Source organism: Cygnus olor, chromosome 1, assembly GCF_009769625.2.
Source record: "Cygnus olor isolate bCygOlo1 chromosome 1, bCygOlo1.pri.v2, whole genome shotgun sequence".
Lineage (NCBI taxonomy): Eukaryota > Metazoa > Chordata > Aves > Anseriformes > Anatidae > Cygnus > Cygnus olor.
Genome location: NC_049169.1, coordinates 55776619 through 55797386, shown reverse-complemented (window position 1 = coordinate 55797386; position 20768 = coordinate 55776619). Strand labels below are relative to the sequence as shown.

The window sequence follows — 20768 nt, the reverse complement described above, 5'->3', positions numbered from 1 at the left end:
TGATTTTAGGCAAGGAAGCAGAGCAAGAGCAGTGCTGGGTTTCCGCCAGCACGTCTGACACTGGGGGAACCCAAAGCCCTTCACGCAAGGCTGAGGAAGGTCCCCTGGCGCGGGCCCGCCACAGACGAGTGCTGCGGCCATTACGCGCTCGCTGAGCTCGCCCAGGCTTTGCCCGGCTGGGGAGCATCGCTCATCCCTCGCTGCAGTCAGATAAAGTGCCCTGGGGGGTTTTGCTGTCCCCTCAGGCAGCAAATGCCCCCAAAGCAATAAAGAAGTGGGGGGAGGATGAGGCAGACGTGATGCACACTGAGCCTGTTCTTGCCAGCCACTGGGGACAAAGCCATTGGTGTCCCCAGCAGTTGGAAGGGGAGCCCCCTGCCCTGGCAGGCCCTTCTGCAGTTCAAAACATGTTGGCAAACACAGATTACACCCCACGGGGCCAAACAGGGTAGGTGACCCACATGAATCCAACCAGAGCATGCTGCCCAGCTGCTCCATGTCTCCTGACACCTCCAGATGAGTGGCTGCTGCTCCAACTCACTGCTCTGCTCCCAGCCCACATCGAACACCGGCTGTTGGAGCAGCTATTGCACAGATTTAATTTCAGGTCCCTTCTTCATGCAGCCCAGCAAAAACAAATGCCAAGCCTCGCGAGCAGTGTTAGCTTTTGGAGGCTGCTTATAGAACATTAATAATTTTATTAATGTTATTTCTCCTGAGTTGCAGGCACCCCTGTGCTTTACAAGGAAACAAAGTGCCTTGGCCCTCTCCTGAAGCACTTGTAACAAAAGTTAGGCTTAAGCACAGCGCTGGGCTTATTTAACAAGCAAACAGTGCCAGCAGGGTGTTTGGAAGAGGGAAGTTTATTGCAGCACAGGACTGTGAGACATTTACGGTTGCGCGCGTGTGTGTATCCTGTTAAGTTTATGTTTGCTTTTAAAAAGAAATCTGTGGAGAGGAGAAGCGTGTCAGATTTAGGGATGGTGCCTGCAAGAAAGGTGAGCGGAGGTCGGCGAGGGGTGGATGATTTGGAAAGGCGCAGACAGAGGGGAGGCTGCGAAGGATGAGCGTGAAAGCCCTTGTGGTACGGCTGGAGCAGGTAGCGCTGCTCAGCCACCAGAACCCCTTTGAAGCTTGACTGCAAGCTGTGCTGCTGCACCAATATTTTTTCATCCATTGAGCACACTAATTCATTACAGAAGAGTCTGGAGGTGTGAGCTATGTGCTAGGGCTAATCTCTGAAGCATTTTCAGCTTCACTACATGTAACATTGCTCTTGCATCCTGGGGAGGAGGCTATTCATAACGGGATAAAATTTACTTGCAGTACTAGACTGGAGAATATTATTTCTAACGTGACCTGGTCCGGTTACACTCAGTTAGAAACCTGAAGGGCCGTTTCAGGGGTTTGAATCATGTCCAAGCCACCTTGTGTGGCTGGGATCGCATCCCCTGGAGACATGCCCAGCAGAGCTTCCTGCACCAAACTGCGTCTCCCCGCCTGCCCCACACATTGGGTAAAGTGGGTCTCAGAGCTGAAACTCTGTGGAGTCTGTAAAACAAGAACCTGACTCCTGAAGGCTGCCGAAATTCCTTCCAGGTCTGCCCCCTTTTCCGTGAAAAAAATCTCAGTTCTCCACTGGAAATGCCGATAGGAAATTCCAGCCCCTTCCCCAGTTTCTAATTGACTGCTACACTTCCAGCAGCCTGTGAAGCAGCGGAGCCTTAAAATGCTGTGCTGCACGTTAGATCTTACCCTCGTGATCTTATCATCGCGCTGGAGCTGCCTGTCAGGACGTGTGCCAAGATCAAAGAACTGCAGCATTTCAGCTTCACTTTGTGTTTGCCTTTCCATGAGTAAATCCTTTTTTTTTCTCTCTCTCTTTTTTTTTTTCCTATGCTACAGCCACTGCAGAAAGCCTTTCTCTCTATCAGCTGGTCAGGGTTTTTCAATGAAATTTTTCTCTGAGGGGTACAGAGGCTTTGACTTGATCCCAGATGAATGAGGTCAATACACGAACTGCTGGTTGACTGACAATTTCAGTGCATTGAACCCATGATTTTGGTCTAAAAAGTAATACATATATAATTTTTTTGTCCCACCCCAGTGTAGAACAGGAAGCTTTATAATTTCAAAGTGGTGTGGGACGTAAAGATAGGTCTCTATGTTCTGCTAGCCCAGCCTCTGAATCAACCTGTCTTCACGTTGGCTGCCGCGCACCTTTCCCCCAATTCCTGGCATGTGTTTGCAGCTTGCCTGTGAGGCCTGCTGGGCCAGCTGTGGCTGCTTGTCCACTTAGCCCTACCCACAGCTGCTGTTCCTCAGCCCCTCAGCCCGTTCCCTCAAAACCAACTCTGAGGTACGCTGTGCACCAAGGCCTGGTTCTCCAGGCCTCTCGGTTAGCCTGGCCTCCCAGGCCTGTGGCCTTGGTTTTGCCAAGCTGGCACATGAGTCGTTTCAAACCCAAATGTGAAACCCAGTCTGTCTCATTCCTCTGTGCACCAGTCTCTGGTCCAAACCATTTTTTCTGGAGCTACTTTTAGCGAAAAACTGAATGAGTTTTGGCCAAGCTAGGACTCAAACCGTGCTGGTTTTCCTCTTGCTTCCCCTGCGACCTGACAACATGAGCACTGTGCAAATGCCTCTCAAGGGCTGGACTCCATCACTACCAAAGTATTCCTCTCTTTCTGCAGTGCAGTTAACACTGTGCTGTGAAGCAGAAGCATTTAATATATCAGAGCGAGAACGCATGGCTTTGCCTTGCCACCGGGATCCTGTAACAACCCTGGAGCTTGGAGATTCCCTGGCAGGGGGGAGAAGAGAGAGCATTTCTTGACTAGCTGGAAGCCCTGCGTACAGAATACCTGTGGAGACTGGCAGAGCAAGCGCGTGAGCTGGGACTGGATGCCTTCCAAGCATCAGAGCAAAACCGAGTCTCTCGGTGGAGGATAGGATGCTAAATTTTGACAACGGGAAAGAAGCAGATAGACAAAGGGTGAGTGGGAGGGGAAAGCCTTTCCCTGCTAATGCTGTCTGTTCGTAGTGTGAGGCGTTATTATGTATTTCCACATGCCATCAAGTGTACATGGCATTTTACTGGCAGCTAAAAAGGCAGGATCTTGCCCCCTGGATTTCACAGTATGAATACCCCAGCCTTTGGGGCACCAGCAAGCAATGATGCTTGGCTCTTCCAAGGATGCTCTCGGCAGCTTGCAGAGTCAGGCCACTGGGCTTCATCCACAAAGCCTGGATCCTGCTTTTAGTAAGGTCAGTGGGAAAATACTGGGAACACGATTAGGTCTGAGACTTGCAGGCTGGAAGGAGGGAAGGAAGCAGCTGAGAAAGGTCACAGGCTGAGCTATTGCATGTTCACATCTTGTTTGCTCCTGGCTTTAGCCGGGTATCTCTGAATCATTCCACATTCTGAAGATGCAGTGTAGTAAACAAAGTTAATAGTCAGAAGGGGCAATGCTTGCCAAGGGCGTAGGCGAAGTGGAAGTCATTAGCACAGGAAGACTGGCTGCAGTGAATGAGCCCTGAGGGCAGGCGGGAGGGAGGTGGACAAGGCTGGGTGGTGAAAAGGGGAGAGAGGGGGCTGCGGGAGAGAAGGAGCAGAGCTGTTGCTTTAGAGAGATGGATGGGGCTGGGGAGGGGAGAAGTGCTGAGCTAGCGCAGGGTAGGGTGGGAGAGGAAAGGGGGGACGAGCCCCAGTAGGGTCACATGAGGCCTTGGAGATGAAACAAGGAGCTGAACTTTGATGTAGAAGGAGACTGGGAGTCAAGGCAGGGATTCGAGCAGAGAGAGTGACACAAGTAGAACAGCAGGGAAGGAGAAGATGCTGCTGCTGCACGCTGGATGTTTTAGTGTGAGTATTAAGCCTACCCTATACTACCCGTTGAGCTGCAGGGGTAGGCATCTCCAATCTTTGCCCGCAGGTGTCGGGCACAGAGCCTTTCTACAGAGAGGAAGGCAGTGGGATTGCCTCTATCCTCAGACTTTTCCGTTTCCCACACTCTGCAGGGTCGCAGGTAGATCAATGCTACTGTCTCAGCTGCTTCTCTGGATCATATCTCACCAAGGGTGGTCCCTGAAGGACAGAACTGCTAGCACGTGCAAGAAACCTTGCAGGAGAAGCCCTATCTCCCATCTTCTGCCCAGCTTAACAACTGGGACAGAAGGAGCTGAAGTCACACAACAGTCCCTGAACAACAGCCTCTTTTCCTGAAACACATGGGAAATAAGAGTGAAAGGAAGAGCACCATGGGAGGGGGACAGAGGTCACCTCTGCATGGTAGCCAGGAATGTGATGTGCCAGACCTGGGGACCAGGTTTTGGTTTTAAGCTCAGTTAGGTCATTGTGAGAGCAAGGACAGCATCTGGACCAGTAGGCTATGAAATAAGATGGATTCACGTCCTGAAACCCTGAGTATGATCTATGTCTTTTCTATTTTTTTTTTTAACAGCTCAGCTCTCCTTTCACTCCTGAAACAACTTCCTGCATGTGAATTTCTTCTGCTTTCTTACCTTTCACGATGCTTCCTCACACTGCTCCTTCCTCTTCCTTCTCATTGCTCCCCAAATATTGGCATGCAGTTTCTCCCCTTCAGCTTCCTGACCTCTGTCACTCCGTCCTAATGAGCCCAACTTTTCCATCCGTACCCAGTGCTGCCGTCCTTGGTTTGCACCACTTCCCTGGTGTCTCTTCATCTCAGGATCACACTGAACCTTTGATTCCCTTCAAATATTCTCCCACATGCTCACTAGTGCTTGTCTGCTGTGTCACTGGCTCCCTTCTTTCCTCTTTCAGTTCATTATGGCAATACCTGCAGGGTTGGGGTAATCTCCATTTCTGTCCAACACTGGCTGCAATAAAGAGCAGGAAAAAAAAAAAGTCCATCACTTCAAGATCTTCTTCAGGACAATTTGTCCAGTCTCTGATTTTCAATCATTTGGGTTATACCTTCAGAAATAACCGTATGAATCCCTTCTGCAGGTCCAGCTGGAGACTTAGGGCAGTTCATTATGGATAGTCCTGTTCCTATTCCTCCATCGATTCTCTAACTGCTTTTAGCCCTTTCTCAGACACTGCTATTCTTCCCAACATACCCATGTTGTTTTCACCTCCTAGCCCTTTTCCAGACATGTACAACATACTTTTATTTTTTTCCCCAGTCACAGATTGCCCTGATTTAGCTCACCTAGACTTAACACCTCCCTTTCCCGAGTCTTTCTCGTGCCTCTCCTCCTACTCTCTTTGCGGCCCTGGAAACATCTGACATAATTCAGTCACTCAAGAAAACAACTACTTCCCTTGACCCTGCTATCTCATCACTTAGGCCTATCTCCTTACTCCGTCTTTTTACTTTACTCCTGTATCCGGTAATTCCTTAGCTTCTGGTACTCTGCTCAGCTCTTTGAAAATAAGCCATTATCTGCTGTGTCCTCAGGCTCCTCCATCGACACCGGCTTTCCATTTAACAAGCACCAAGAGCCTCCTTATTCTTCATAGAGTGCTTAAGAGAGTCACTCCTTCTTATCTCTCCTACTTGATTGTCCTCGGCCATTTTTGCTGTAGGTTCATGTAGACCGTAGTGCAGGAATCTAATGATCTCCTTGCTGTTAATGATGCCTGGTCCCATCTCTTTTTTACCTCGTGGCAGCTTTGTGAGATGGTTGCCCACTCCGTCCCTCTCGGGGTATTCATTGGGATGAAGGTACTCAGGTTTCTTAGCAACTGTTCAACTTCCAGGCAGTCCTTCGGACAGGGATGCCTCTTCTGTGCTGGGATCCCTTCTCCAGGGATAAAAATCCTTTAAACCTTTTCCTAATAAAAATGATAATCATACTTAACATTCATTCTGCTTTTCATCTGTAGAGCTCAAAGCATTTTGAAAAATCAGTAAGCATCGTTTTCTCCATTGTAGAAATGGAAAAGCTGAGTCACAGAGATATTAGGGCCAATATTTTCATGTGTTCATTCACTTTATGCATCTCCATTTCTGGGAATACAGTCTGAAATAACTTAACCTAATTGCTTTGCCGTAGGCCTTGAAAGGGAGCAGTAGGTCTTCAGCACCTTTGAACAATACAGAATAGAACAGGAGGTGCAAAATATCTCAGATGAGACATTCAAAAAAGAACACCTAGGAAAATGTAGTTGTACGCCACCTGATCGGGATCACATACAGCTCAGTTACTTCTGGCTTCAGAGCCAGAGACCTCCATTCAGGAGGATACTGCTGCTTCATGGTCTTCTTTCTGCCTTAAGGCATGGAGAGATGGTGATGCTGGAAAGCACCCGGCTATTCTAGAAGTTTCAAAATAAATCTCCAGTTTGTACTGTGGCATATCCGGGTTCATCAGTTGTTAATTTTTTCAGTCTGAGGAAGGGAGAAAACCCTGCCTTAGAAGAACTAGCAGTCTAGCAACTGGTCTTGCTGTTGAAATTGTGAAAACATCGGTTCAAAATTCTTCTTCTCACCCGGAAAAGTCTTCACCCTGGATTTTCTGTATTCTAAATGAGTGAAGTAATTATTTGGCTCCTCTGATTGCCTCTTCTCTTTCTTTTCTTCCTGTTAGTGATCCCATTTCAGGTCTAAGCAACCTTTTCCGCTGAGACTAGAAAGTATGTTTCAGCAGAGTGCCAGTTTCAACAAACTGATGTTCACAGACAAAAAATGTATTTTGGTAGAAAATTCCTGTGAGCTCTACCAGCAGGTTTTATGTCAGTAATGCTCAAATACACCCACCTTTTATGACTTCAGTGGCTCTTCCCTGCTTACCTGCAGTCTTGCTTGAGAAAGCTTCTGGATTTGTATCAGCTTTTCTCAGTTAACTCCTTCACAACTAGAATGCTTCCCCTTAATCTGAATTTATTCTGAATTTTTAATTCATCTTCTCAACCTAGTCATGTCCCAACTGCAGATCTACCACTCACCTTGTTTACAGCACGGTCTGACCTTTGCAGCTTTCTTACTCCATGCTTTCCCAAATTTGTGTGCACAACAAAACACAGCTGGTATTGCATCTTTGCCTGATCACCTCGGACCCTTGGTTTCCCATTCATTTAAAGGCAAAAATTCAAATTCCTCTCCTTTGTTTCCAAAACTGATTTGCTCCCGTGTGTGCCATTACTCACATTTCTCTGCCAGTGCCAGTTTCCTCAGGGTCCCACAGCTTCAGAGGTTGACCTATCTTTTTCCAATACTGTTTCTTTGGCCTGGACTAATGTTTCCATCTGTCTGCTTTTTTGACTTTCTCTCTCTTTCCCTGTCTTGATTTCAATTGATCTTAGATTTGTTTTCAATTTTTTTAAACTTCATTCTTGTATTTTTCCACTGTGAACCAGACCAACTTGCGTTCTTCCAGCACACGGTACAAATGTTATAAAAGACAGGATTTAAAAGTAAAGTAAAAGTACAGTTCTGTGCATGATCAACAGAAAATCCTTCTCTTTTTTGAAGAGCTTTGGAAATATTTACTCCCACAGAACTATTAATCTTTACTCCCATCTGTTTTCAAATCATTCTTGGAGGAAAGTCATAATTTCCTTTAATTTGTTTGTTGATTGACATCTTTTGACAACACAAGGTCAATTCAACCTCTGATTTGTTTGTTAAACTGTTTCTGCCAGCATTACTTTAAGTATATGAGATGTGAAATTCAGTTGTTTTGTGACTGGAGTGACTTTTAACCTATGCCACCACCAACAAATGCAAAATGTTTTACTTTCCATTGCCTCTACCCCCAAAAGGGAAAAATGTATAAAAACATGTCCCAAAAAAACAGATATTTGATAACTCTTGTCATTTTGTGTAAATTCTCAGTTTCTGTCAAATAAACATTTCCAGTAATAATTTGGTAGTGGCTTTAACTCATTAATAGCAGTGTCTTATCAGAGCAAATACTTTCTGATTGTAGATTCAACATTTTCTTTTTACAAATGTGTTCACTTAAATGTTGCTGTTTGAGTGAAAATCTGTGCCAGTAAATATGTTGCTGGAACATTCACAGAAGGCAGACACAAATGGAGTGGGAACACAATCGAAGCAAATTTGTTTAAAGTAAATTGAACAATCACACACAAATATTTAATGTGCTGTTTACCAAAATCTATCTCCTTGTGCAAAGTAAGAGGAGGTCCTGTCGACAGGCCCATCGGAGCCCAACCCGCCCTGCCGGATGGTAGGAGTTAACCAGCGGCAGGAGATGCAGCACACCGAGTTTTCATTAGAGGAGTAGTCTGAGAGGCTACTCCAAAATTCAGGTCACATACACCCTGCACTCCAAATGTATGCACGCGCTCAGTCCCGCTTTGACTGCAGCTGCAGAATACCTCCTTGATGAAATAAGCCATTTAACAAAGAAAATGTGACTGGGGAATCAATACTTAAGGATAATGATAGGTAGAGGGTATGAATTGCTACCTTCTCCTGGTGGAAATATATCAGCTTTCTCAATTACTGGTCTACCCAGCTACATTTCTTTTTCCTGGCTGCTCTAGGAACGCTTCTGCTGTGGCACAGGGCAGCCGTGCAGGTGCTATTACGAGCACCACATCACTATCCCGTTTATTGGACGGCAAGGGACAAATGCGGGGGAGTCCGTCAGCAGTTAAGATAGTTGGAGTTGTGTGAGTTATGTGCCGGCAGGACAGAGAAAATGACATATTACAGCAGCTCACACTGCCTCCAATTCACTTAGCTCAAGCTGTGAATGCAGCCAAATGTATACGATTTTGCTGGCGTTTTTATTAGTTATAAACTTCCATCTTCTCCATCCCAGCCAGTGAAACTGCTCTTGTGGCTCACCGGACGAAAGGCCTTTGCTCCTGGGTGGGGAAGTCCTGGAGCTAATTCCCAGATGTTGTGTGCAGTGAAATGGCTGCAGTGCAGTCATGGCTGCAGGTAAATCAAGGTAGTACAGGAGCTTGCATTGCAAACATCTGATGAAACATTTAAAGAGAGCTGACAGAGCCGGCAGTGCTACCACATCTAGCTCTGGATCAATCAGCCTCCTGCACACCATTACATGCCTAACATATAGATTATAAGCTGGCTATAAAACCGATAAGCAGCCCTTGAAAACACTCACATTCTGAACCCAACAAAATGCCAAGTGCTCATCTACCATATGCAGCGCAGCGATGCTCTGTGCCACAGGGTGAATACAAGCAAACAAACAGGGGGCCATTTGCAAAGTCGTTTGTCTGGGTTCCTCTGGCTACATAGTGCTGAGTTTGGAGTGCAGGGGCTGTCTATAACACAGCCCCAGCTCCCAGCTGGCCTGGGTGTTTGACTCCAGGAGAATGGGATTAATTGCAACCGATACGGGTGCATGCAAGGAATGAACGGAGGTGAGAGTAAAGAGGAGATGTCTGAGACCGGTGCAGCCACTGATGTGGCACATGGGAAGGTCTGTGGTCATATAAAAGGCCTCAGCTGTTACCGAGGGTCTTCAAAAAGCTGGTGGCAGCCCAATGGCCCGTGTTTCTGGAGCATCAGTGGGCAGCACCACCCAGAGGTGTGGCCCCTTCCAAAATTTGGGAAGTCTCCTCTGGCTGTGGGTTGTCTGTTTTGACTGAACCAGATCCAGCAGGCCGGCTTAGAGCCTTTTTCTGTGTTTATCTAACATGTATCACAGCAGGAGATACTGCTTTATGAAATACTTACTGTTTCTAATTACAACCCAGGGTTTTGCAGGACTGTGGCACTGGCTGACAGGCGGTCACGTGGCCTCAGATTGCTTTTTAGTGTGTTTTTATCCTGTCGTTTGTCCATTGGGCCATTGAACTATTGAGCAGAGCAGCCCCAGCTGACACAGTTTTGCAGCCCTGGGACTTACAGCAGCAAATCCTCAGCACATGGGGACTATGAACCCGTGTCACATTTAGGGGGGGAAAAAAAGCGACTTGAGTCTGAAACAGCTAAGTTCATTGGTGTTGTGGTTAAACCTTTCCTGTCCAGTTTGCACTACACAATGAAACTAGCAAAATCCCTGTGCTGTTGCCCAGTTTTCTGGATAAGGTGCCAAACAAATGAGATTTCACAAGGATATTTTTCTCCTTGTCCCTCCTGACATCAGCAGGGCATAGGATCCTGGTGCGGGAATCCAAACCCAGCAGCCAAGCTGACCAAAGACAGTTGCATAGGGTTCAGATGCCTGCCCTGGTTCCCAGGACTCTGAGGATGACCCTGATGGCTGGCAGTGCCTCCAGCCTCACCCTGAAGGCTCTTGTCAGCAGAAAGGCACAAACTCCTGTTAGGTACTCACCTCACGTAAGAGGTGACTCACAAAGAGGAGCCCGCTCATCCACAGGGCAGGGGAGAGCCCCACGTGCATCTGACTGCAGGGACAAGACATGGGGTGTGTGGGATTTCATCTTCTGGTCCAGAGAAGCACAAGAGATGTTCCCATGGGTTCACAGCCTCTGGTGTGCATACACTGAGCAGTTGTACTGCAAATCATGTTTTCCTACATGTCACACTCTCTGGCCACTCTCTATCTATTGTGATAAGGAAGATGAAGCCCTTCCTTGATCTTCCAAGTGAAACCTCAGGACTGGGAGTTCATTTTTCCACCACCAGACATGACAAAGCTCTGTCTGAATGTGTGTCCCTTTCTGCCTACTTGTGTGCACCACCTAGAAGTCACACAGAGTGCCTTCTTTGGCTTTCTTACAAATATATGGCCCACGTAGGACTTACAGAATATGTTGGTTTGAGATCTAAGGTGGGCTATTTTCAGTCTTTGATCAGTATCTAAGGAGGGCTGCTAGAGTGAGGAGCTAAGTTTCAAAGGTGTGATGCACAAACCACTAAGACCAAAGTACTATTTTTTAAAAAGCCATATGCCTCTGGAAGTTTGAGCATCACTGTTCTTCAGTGATACACAACATCCATTTGAAGTTCTGCTGAGATATGATATCAAACCTATCTCCAGCTCTATAAAGCCCTGAGCAAACTGGCCTGGCCTCGTCACTGACCCTGCTTTCAGCAGTGTGTTGGACGAGAGATTTTGTGAGTTTCCTTCCCACTGAAACGCTTCAGTGATCCTGTAATTCAAACTTGACTAACACAGCTGCCTGACCGACCTTTTCTTTCCCAATTCCAACTTCCCTGTGATTGGAGGGTGTCTATAAGCAAGCACAACGAGAGGTGAAAGTCAGTGTTATGTCATTGCAAAGCCTGGAAACCCAATACTAAAATACATACACAGCATGATAATGGCCGGACTATAAATACCTACAGAGCAACTGTAAAATTTCGTCCTGTCACGGGATCCAGCTGCTGAACTTGTGCTATAACTAGAACTTACAAGGAGAAAAGGAATGAGATTGAAAAACATGGATAGGGAAAAACAGACATTCCCAGACTAGCTGCATGTTGACAGACTTCTGCCAGTAAATCATATATTAAAGAAAAAGAAGTGTCCATGTTAGTCTAAACAGAGGAAATGGGTGAGTGCTCTGGCCGATCCACTCCGTTGGCTGGTCATGATGTTTTTCGTAACTGATAAGCCTTTGGGATTGTTTGGGATGGAAACCCAGACATAACCTAAAATGCAGTATTGTTACCATCTTACCAGTGAAACCAAATCAGAGAAAATGACAGAAAATGAACTCTAACTCATGTCGTGGGTGCCTTTTTTGACTTGGGATAACCATGGGTCTCACTACACGTGAGAAGTGCCATGGACAAAGCAGGAAAATGGGATCCTTGAAATTCTGATGAAGCAGCCTCAGCAGCCAAAATGCAGTACACTTCACTGGATGTTGCTGCATTTAAGTGGAAAGTAAAAACTCAGCTTGTAGTTCATAAGAAACTGCAGCAAGAATCCAAAACCCGCTGACTCTTCAAAAGACCAGTAAACCCCAGTTCCTTCCCTCTCCAGCCCTGGGCATAAGTTTTCCTCAGAGGCTTGCCAGGTCATTTCTGGACATGTGCTTGATGTAGAAGAGAAGATTGGAGTTATTAGCTTTGTCCCTTCTCCAGTGGGGCTTGTACAAGCTCATTCCATTATCGCAATGATGAGGCTCTTGCAGGCAATGAGGTCATGACTGCAGTTACCTTGGACCTTCGAGGGTCTCTGGGGAACTGTAGCCCTCTTCTCTAGGAATGCAGCTGCACGCTTTCAAGCTGCATTTATCTTACAAAGCAGTGTGTCTGGAATCGAAGTTCTGCACAACAGGATTCTTTATAATGGACTTGACAAATCTGGGGCAGTACATAGAAAATCTCCTTGCAAGGGAACAGGTTCAGGTGCACTGACACAGATTTTCACTCTTCAGCAGATGGAGGGCTATTTGGAGCTGGAACATTGATGATGGCGTTATTGCCAAGACTTGCACCCTGGGGCTGTGGGGAAGGGAACTGCAAACAGGAAAGTTATGCTGTTAAGAAACTCCCAGATCATCCCAACTCCATTCCAGCAGAAGGAATGAATGATCAGTGACCTTGAGCAAATACTTCTATTATGAGGGTTGAGGACTTAAATAAAGAAAAGATGTCCTTGAGGAACATGTCCAAGGAGACATATGAGATCTGTCTGAAGAAAGAATCTAAGATGAAAAAAAAGTATACAGCCATCCAAGCAGATGGAAAGTGGTAGTGCTGACTGGCCTGACATTTGTTTGTATGTGTATGGTGAAGCCTGGAGTTGAGCTGCCAGGGATGACTGAGTGTGTTCTGTCCCTGAGGACTTCTGCACAGGATCCTCAGTCTGGGATCTCCCTGTGGACTCACTGGAGTGTTCACCAGTTCCAAACTGCATTGCCATGCTCCACAGCCTGTGGAAGAGTGGTGTACAGACAGACTCATCACCTGCACTCCCCTGCTGCAATGAAGGAAATGCCCAAGGCAGGAATAGAGTCCCAAGGGAGTCTGAAAGGATAAAGCTAAGATGGGCACACTTCAGCAGATGAATGGCAAAAGAAGAGGGATGAACAGGTTTTTCCTGTTGTGTGACCCATCCCGACAGTAGGTTTTGGACTCTGTAAGACTAACTCACTGTGGTACAGTCTGCTTGTAACTCCCATGGATAAAGAGAGGAGTGAGGGCTTATTTGTAAAAAGGCAAAAAGAGATGGAGTACAGAATAGATCTTGGAAGGAAACCCAAGGGTAATCAGATATAGTCATGATGCTTTGGCTGAGATATATATTGAATAATACTTCCGAGTTGCCTGTAAAGTCAAGAACCTGGCAGAGGATGGCTCTGGATGCTAGCTCAGCATTTGTGTGCTGAGAATGTGGTGAGAATACCACAGGGACTCAGTCCATTTTCCTCCATTTTCCTCATTGAAACGATCAACTTAAATAAAGTGAATTAACTCAGTTTCCACCTCACCCAGCCTAAATCATCCTCCTTTGAAGTTCTCCTTCCTCATTCATGCTATGCCTGTGCCCTATATATAAAATCCAATGCGTCTCAAGGGCAGCTGGAGTAGAAACCACAGAAGGGACAGAGAAGGCTTTTATCCTAAACGGACTTACACAGAAAATTAATCCCGTTTTGGGACACTGTAACAGCTCTCAGATTAGAGAGGCAGAAGAAGGGAGCATGGTTGGACTGCTGACTATACCTCTGCTTGCTGCCCTTGAAAGGGGCTGTTCCAGTGGACTTTGTTCTCACACACTGAAATGCTTGGTGAGTGAGACGGAGGTGGAAAACCTTGTTCTGATGCTACCTAAGCACATCGTGTAACTTAAACTGAGGGATCAGTTCAACCCTGTAACTGTGAGCAGGCATAACCGTGGTGGAGTGAAATCACTATAAGAAGGAGAGAGAAGGGGTTTAGGGACTGACTTTTCTGTCATATCTCTCAGGGAGAAAATCTCAATGAAAGCCACCAGTATTAATGAAAGCCAATTGGAACTTGATAGGAATTATTTTGCTATTTTGTCAGCGTTGGTTGGAACACAGGGATTTAGGAAGATTTCCTTTGTAGAGGCACATCTAGGAACACTGTGCTGTCTCCTCTGGGCTGCGAGATGCATGAGCCTTTGAGAATTTGTATTTCTCTTAGGATCTGGTTTGTGTTCAGCTTTTCAGATTTTTATAGGAGAACAACAAACCCACTTCACTGGACCCATTAACTGGATGAGAATGCAAGAGCACAGACATAAGTCCTACCTGAGCTGCTAGGAGGGAACCAGAAGAAAGGAAGGGAAATTCAGGTTGCCAGCTCTAAACGCTGTTCCTCTTCTACATATCACCCCCATGAACTAAAGAGAGGAGCACCAGGAAGGATAAATATGTAAATTTTCACACTGGAGTAAGCTGCCAAGTCCCAAAGGATGGGCTTCAAGAAATTCCTTCACAAATTATTAAATAGGTCATATCAAAGAAATGGCACGCAGGGAAGTGGTCTGTATTGCCCACTGCTTGCTTCTGTCATGCCAAGGCATTAGATTCACATGTCTTGCCCTCCACACTCACAGGTCTGCCATGCCCAGAGGGGGATCTCCAGAGCAGAAATTCGGTGGTGTGTCATGATGCTGTGAGGGTCTAGGGACTGGAGGGGGCAGGGGACATGGTAACTGGGGACCAGCTCAGCTTGTAGGGCTCCCAGAGAGAGGTGCCTGCTTCAGCTGAGAAATTTCCTAACTGTGTTTGCTGGTGGTACACCTGGGCTCTGACCAGAGCCATTTGTTGCTCCTTCTTGGTAGCACACAGATGCTCCCTCCCATTTAAGAGAAAGAAGGAAGAGCTCAGCTGCAGGGGAGAACAGAGAAATCAGAGAGCGAGGGAGGGAGCAGCGGAGGGAAGAGCAGGTGTAATGCGCGTCTGATGATGTCCATCTGTTCCTCATTAACCAGATGTCCCCCACCCACCTCCTGAAGTGCCATTGACTGTACATTGTCAGGACAAGAAGGGGATAACAATGCCACCATGGTGCAGACATTCATACACCAACAGGGGTCCTGCCATGCAGCCATCCTTCCCTCTACTACCCTTCCAGATTGGATGCCAAGTCCCTCTTTTCCTAATCAGCTTTTAAACAGTTACATCCTCATAAAGCTTCTTGCATTATAATTGCCATGCGTTTCATCCTGCTCAGAAAATGGCAAGTTATCTCAGACCCATTTAGCAGGGTCAGATCTTACTTCCTGTAAGCGTGTCACCACTTCCTGCAGCATTTGAAGGAGGGCAGAGTGAATCCTTGATCTAAAAAGTGATTTCTGCTTGCCCAACTTCATCATTTTAAGAGTCAGAGAGTCCTTGAATTCACACCTGTATCCAAACAACAGCAGATAGATTTATGGATAATTCAACCCACTAAGGATTATTCAGAAATGCAGGAAGTGCCATAAATTACTTTGTCTCATGTTTGTAGCCAGGAATCATTTGTAATAAGAGCCCATCGAGCCATCTTTACTCCAAGGGTGATCTGTGCGTTGGTCTGTGTGTGGGCATGTCAGTGTAGGAAGATTCTGCCTCACACCCTAAGCTGTGCTCACAGCTTTTTGCAGAAAGCTTTCCCTTACCTCCACATCCCCAATGAAACCAAAGCACTCTATCCTCTAAATCATACCTCATCGTGGCTCACAAATTGTAGTGTGCAAATGGAGCACCTGCTGAGCCACAGTCGCAGATGATGTGATGCTTCTACCAATTTCCCTTCCACCTATAAAAACATGCCCTGGGTCCCTGACTCACACGACATCTAGAAGATGACCTGTGTCCTTATCTCCTCCTCATGCTCTGAACTCCTGTGCAAGGAACTTGAATGGCTGGAGGAGACCCAGGTGAGCAGTTATCCTCCAAAACCAGCCAGATGAGGAGCTGAAGGGCCCAGTCGCTTGTTGAGATAAATGCCTCTACCTCTTGCAAAGCACCTATCAAACCTTTGGTGCTACTAGAACAGCACTAGGTTTAAATGCATCTTCCCTGGGTGCCAGCTTTTGAGCAGCTGGTCCTGATCCTCATGTTGACTTGGGACCTCTGTACGAGCTGAGCTTGATGTTACGGTGTTGCTACATAGCTTTTCCTCTGGGAATGGTTTCAGCGCGGATGTGTGCTCCCTGTTAGACAGAAGAGACTGTGGAACCCTTCACACACCACTGGTGGTAGCTGGTCCTTGAATCCTGGTGGGTGATGACTGAGATCCAACACAAGGATGGCGGGATTCCTGAGGACTGTGCAGGTTATGAAAAGCTGAACAAAGCTATGTAAGGGTGGAAAGGATTAAAGAAAGGCTTGGATGAGGAACAAAACAGCAAACTTCATCAAGAGGCAGGAGAGTGTAGATGGCGGAGAGGGGAGTGAATGTTCTTTGAAAGAAAAGCTAAATTTAGTGAAGGGAATAACCACGTTCAGAAAAGACAAATTATGAGCTGGCAACCTGAAGGCAGGAGATCCCCCACAGAGTCAAAGAGAGAGGGAGCTGTGCGTAAGGCATTGTGTTTGTTGTTTTCTCATGATCTGTATTTTCCGAGTGATGCTGGGTTCAGGCATTATGTACAAAGTTCATCTTTATTGCATATTTCTTGCATCTAGCAGTGCCTGATGAATTAAAGCTTAAGCCAGAAGGCTCATGCCTCACAATAACAATCTGTGAGAGGCTGCTTTTAAGCTACCTGGAGAAGTTGTAGGAGCCTGCAGGAAGAAGTAACTGTGGCAGGAGGTCAAGCTCTTGGGAGGAGATGGTCAATAAAGGCTCTGAGCCCCTCAGACATCCCTGGAGATGCCCAGTCAGGTGTAGGACTCATCTCTCTTTATGCTCATGGGCCTAAAGCACACTGGAAACCCAGCATCTGCATTCTGTGGTAGCAATTTGATGGGTGTCCAATGAATGGCTCCCAGCCAGGTTTGTGACAGCCTGATCAATCAAATTCAGAAAATCCCTTTTTAGCTCCACAGCTGACATTGGAAAAGATCTGGGAACATGGCTGGGGACTGAAGGCATCTGCTGAACATGAATGAGAAAGAAGAAAAAAAAAGAAAAAAAAAAAAGATAGGCAGGTGGAGAAAGAAATGAGAGGATGACGGTGAAAGTGATTCCTCGTGCTGTTGCATGGAAGAAATACAAGGTGCCAAATTGTGTCTTTGCCTGCATCATGTAGCATACATGAGGCTGCTCTGCTGTGGCAAGCTAATGTGGATGCATAGCCATGGCTTGCTTTTCTGTCAGAAGAACACACCTGAAAATGTCTCCAGGTGGGCTACAACTGATATGGGAAGCCTCAGGAGGAAGCTGGAATCCAGCAAGAAGTGGAAAGCCATACCCTCAGTGACTGTTGTCGCTATTAAACACCATCTGTTGCAGATGTACTCAGGAACGCAGTATTGGGTCATGCTTACATCATACAGGTTAAATGAGATAATCTACTTCCTAGCCTCCCATGCATTACAACGTAAGAATCAGTGGTTTATGCTCACTTGTTCCAGCCATGGGTTTGATCCAGTACATCAACTGCAGGCCTCACTTCCCTGACAGCCTCACTGCCCTAGACTTCAACAGCAAGGATTTCCTTTCCTTTTTTTCCTTTAATTTTTTCTTCTTCTCGTTCAAAGCATCGTAGAGTTGGTTTGTTTTCTAATAAAATCTCTTTTAGGTACCAAGTATGTCTGGAATTGCAGCAAGAACAATACCCCAGTGTTCTCTCCTTCCCCTTTGCTTTTAACAACCTCAAATGGGTTCAAACGGGCTTTGCTTTGGAGAGAAAAAAGATAATACTGAATGACTTAAAATAGCTCTGCTGAGGAAAATATGAGTTTGATTGGAATTGCAGAGGGGATAAGATTTTTTTTTTCTGGCTCTCTCACTGACTCCAGTAGAGGACCAGCAAGATCTGATGCAGTTCCTGCAGAAATCTCCTGTGTCTGAAGAACCCAGGAGCTTGCAAGAAGTTCTGTAGAGCTTGAGTCAGCTTTAACAGTTTGCTGATTGCAATCCCTAACATTTTTGTGGTTCTTTAGAGATCATCTACGTACTTCACACTTGGAAAACAGGCCACGTCCTTCTGTGGTGTGATTGACGGCAAGGGCAGGTAAACTGTGTTCTGGAAGGACAGTCGAGTGATCTGGATATGGACTTAAGAACTGGAGAAAAGTGAGTTCAGCTCTGTCACGGTCTTTGTGTACTTGGCAAACCACTTAACCTTCCCGTGTCCCAAATTTCCATGTATATCATGGGCCTGGGAGCATTTCCTTGTTCTCCAGGGACGCTGGGTGCTGAAATGCATCAAAGAGTGAGAAATAATGCACTAGCAGAATGACTTCAGTTGCCCTGAGCAGAGGACAACAATGGTGTGCATAGAAAGTACAAGTTGAAACCTCACCAGCAGCATTGTTTTTGCTGATGGAAAATGAGACATTTCCTTCAGTAAATCATCTGCTAGTCTTTGTTTTCCTGACCAGCGATGGCACCAGTGGGCTGGGCATGTCATGCTGATTGGTACCAGTAAAAATTTCATGCCACAATCTGCCACTGTCTATTCTGGAGGTGCCATATGTGTCATGGAAAATAAATTTATTTTGAGAGGCTTAAAAATGTTATTGAGACTATTCTCGTGTTCCTCCTCTGTGAAAGCAATCATCAGTTACTACTAAACTAACCACACAGACCTCACAGGATGCCATAACGATCCTAAAAACAAAACAAAACAACAAAAAAAATTGAATTGCCCTTCTTTGCATAAAAATGTCATCATTTTAAACTCCTGCCCTCTGACATGAGTTCTGTAGAGAAGCTGAGAATTTCCAGCTTTCTCAGTGGTATCTGAAACAGGATGTATTGTGAGGCTGCTAAAGGTGGCTTTATGCTGCCTTTGTATTTTTCTGACCATCAGACCAGAAAAGATTGGCTTAGTCTCTGATGCAAGTTAGAGACACCTCAGGGCTGTTCTAATACATACCTGACCAAATCATAACTCAAAACAAGGTATCACTGAAGAGGGGGACTGTTGGAACAAGACGTCTTGTTATTTGTGTTCTTCTTCCCTTGGCCAGGTACCCTAACTGAGGAGAAGTTTTACATTTCTTGGCTACGTGGAGATTTCCCTATAACAGGGTGATCCCCAAGCAGCCACTTAAACCAGTGATGTGCAGCAATGTTAGCAGAGGGCAGGATCTCCTTTTGACTCTACGGAGTCAGGCAGCAATATAATCAACTGGAATAGCATGATGTTTTCTGCTCTGAAAAAGAGGTCACTGGCTCAAGACTAGATCTTGCCTGTTTTGGGCCTAGGGCAGGTGGTGTTTTTGGGGGGACAAATCACAAAAATCTCAGTGGCTGTTCAAACCAATAAAGGAGACTAATGCAGATTCTCCAGAGAAGAGGTACCTCACCCATGAGAAGAGGCAGGAGCCAGGTGCACTGAAGGCTAAGTGGCACACCGTTATCATTCCCCGATATACTCCAGGAAGGCTTCTGGCAAGTTCAGGAGATGCCATCTGAGGAACCAACCCAACATGACCCCGTGACCCAGCAAAAACCTGTATGACACAGCAGTACCTGGTCTAACAGCGCACAATCGCCACCATAACCTAGCGTGACCCGCTGGATTGACCCTGTGACAGGATTTGATTTATTACAAATGACAAGGATTTAATCACTCGCCAGAGAATGCCGAATGACGCAGCACAGCGTTGCTCACTGTGGCTCTGCTGAACTGGCGTGTTCGGATTGGCTTAGGGAGCGCACCCATTGGGTGATTCATCCAATTAAAGAGCGGCCAATCCTCCCAGCGCTAACGAAATACAGCTCTATTTTACTTGGAGCACTTTCTAGCAACCCATTTAGGCTTTTCTGCTGCTCTCATCACCCTAACGTATGAGCACGTTGCAGTTGATGGACAGTTGGTTTGCAGTTGGGATTAAAAGGAAAACCTGGCTACTAATAGGATAGAGTTGAATAATCTGTGAAATTATAATCAATATATAAATGTTCAGCTAATTAGTTACTATACTGACTCAGAACAGGTTGGAAGTGGCCCCAAAAACACTGAGGTAGAACTTTTAAGGACTGTGTGTACCAAGCCAACCAGTGTTAAAACATTGCTGTAAAGTGCGTAAACTGTATCTCGAATATAGTGTGAGATTTCCTGCAGACCATGAGAACGATGTTGTGGTTCTTCTCCACTGGAAGCGAGAGTGTAGATAGCTTCAAGGTACATAGCAAGCTGTCCACTGAAATCACTAATGCATTAGCATATGTCACCCAGAGCATAGATATGGGACTCAGTCCCCATATTCATTCCAATTGTTTCACGCCACTTAATTACACAAATCAGAAAACACACTTGTTCAGATTCCATTTGAAGACATTCTGACTGGATGGCATAAATTCAGGGACATGCAAATGCGAAGGTAGTGTAAGGCTCTCTTTTCTCCTCCGCTGTCATTCTGAATGGGGTGTAATACACACAGTCCAGGTGGTCTAGTCCAAATGTGAAGGATGGCCAATAGGGTCTGTCATGAACTGCCCCAGTTCCATAGTATTGTTCAGCCCTCATAATAGATCTATTTTTTTTTCCGTAGAACCTCAGTTTCCCTTACCCTTTTTTGCATAACCCTTGGTCTAATACCCATGAAGTCCCAGCTCACTTTCTTCCCTGCAAGAAAATGAAATCTCCCCTCAGTTGCAGACCCTACCCCAAGCCCCCATGGTTTTTGTTGCTGTACAATCCAAAACCAGATTCTCCCTCACTTGTTCTCACCACCTTCCTAATCTGATGCCCTGGTGTTATTTCCATAACAGCGTGTAGAGATGTGAACTGATCTGCTTGTCATCTTCTCTCACATATCCGACCCAGTTCCCAGGGTC

At 46.1% G+C, this 20768-nt stretch overlaps 1 protein-coding gene across 2 annotated transcripts in view; it reads right to left on the bottom strand.

Annotated features, from left to right (window-relative positions):
• CACNG2 (calcium voltage-gated channel auxiliary subunit gamma 2) overlaps nt 1-20768 on the bottom strand; it is a 48628-nt gene that overhangs the window by 13123 nt on the left and 14737 nt on the right. The window lies entirely within an intron of this gene.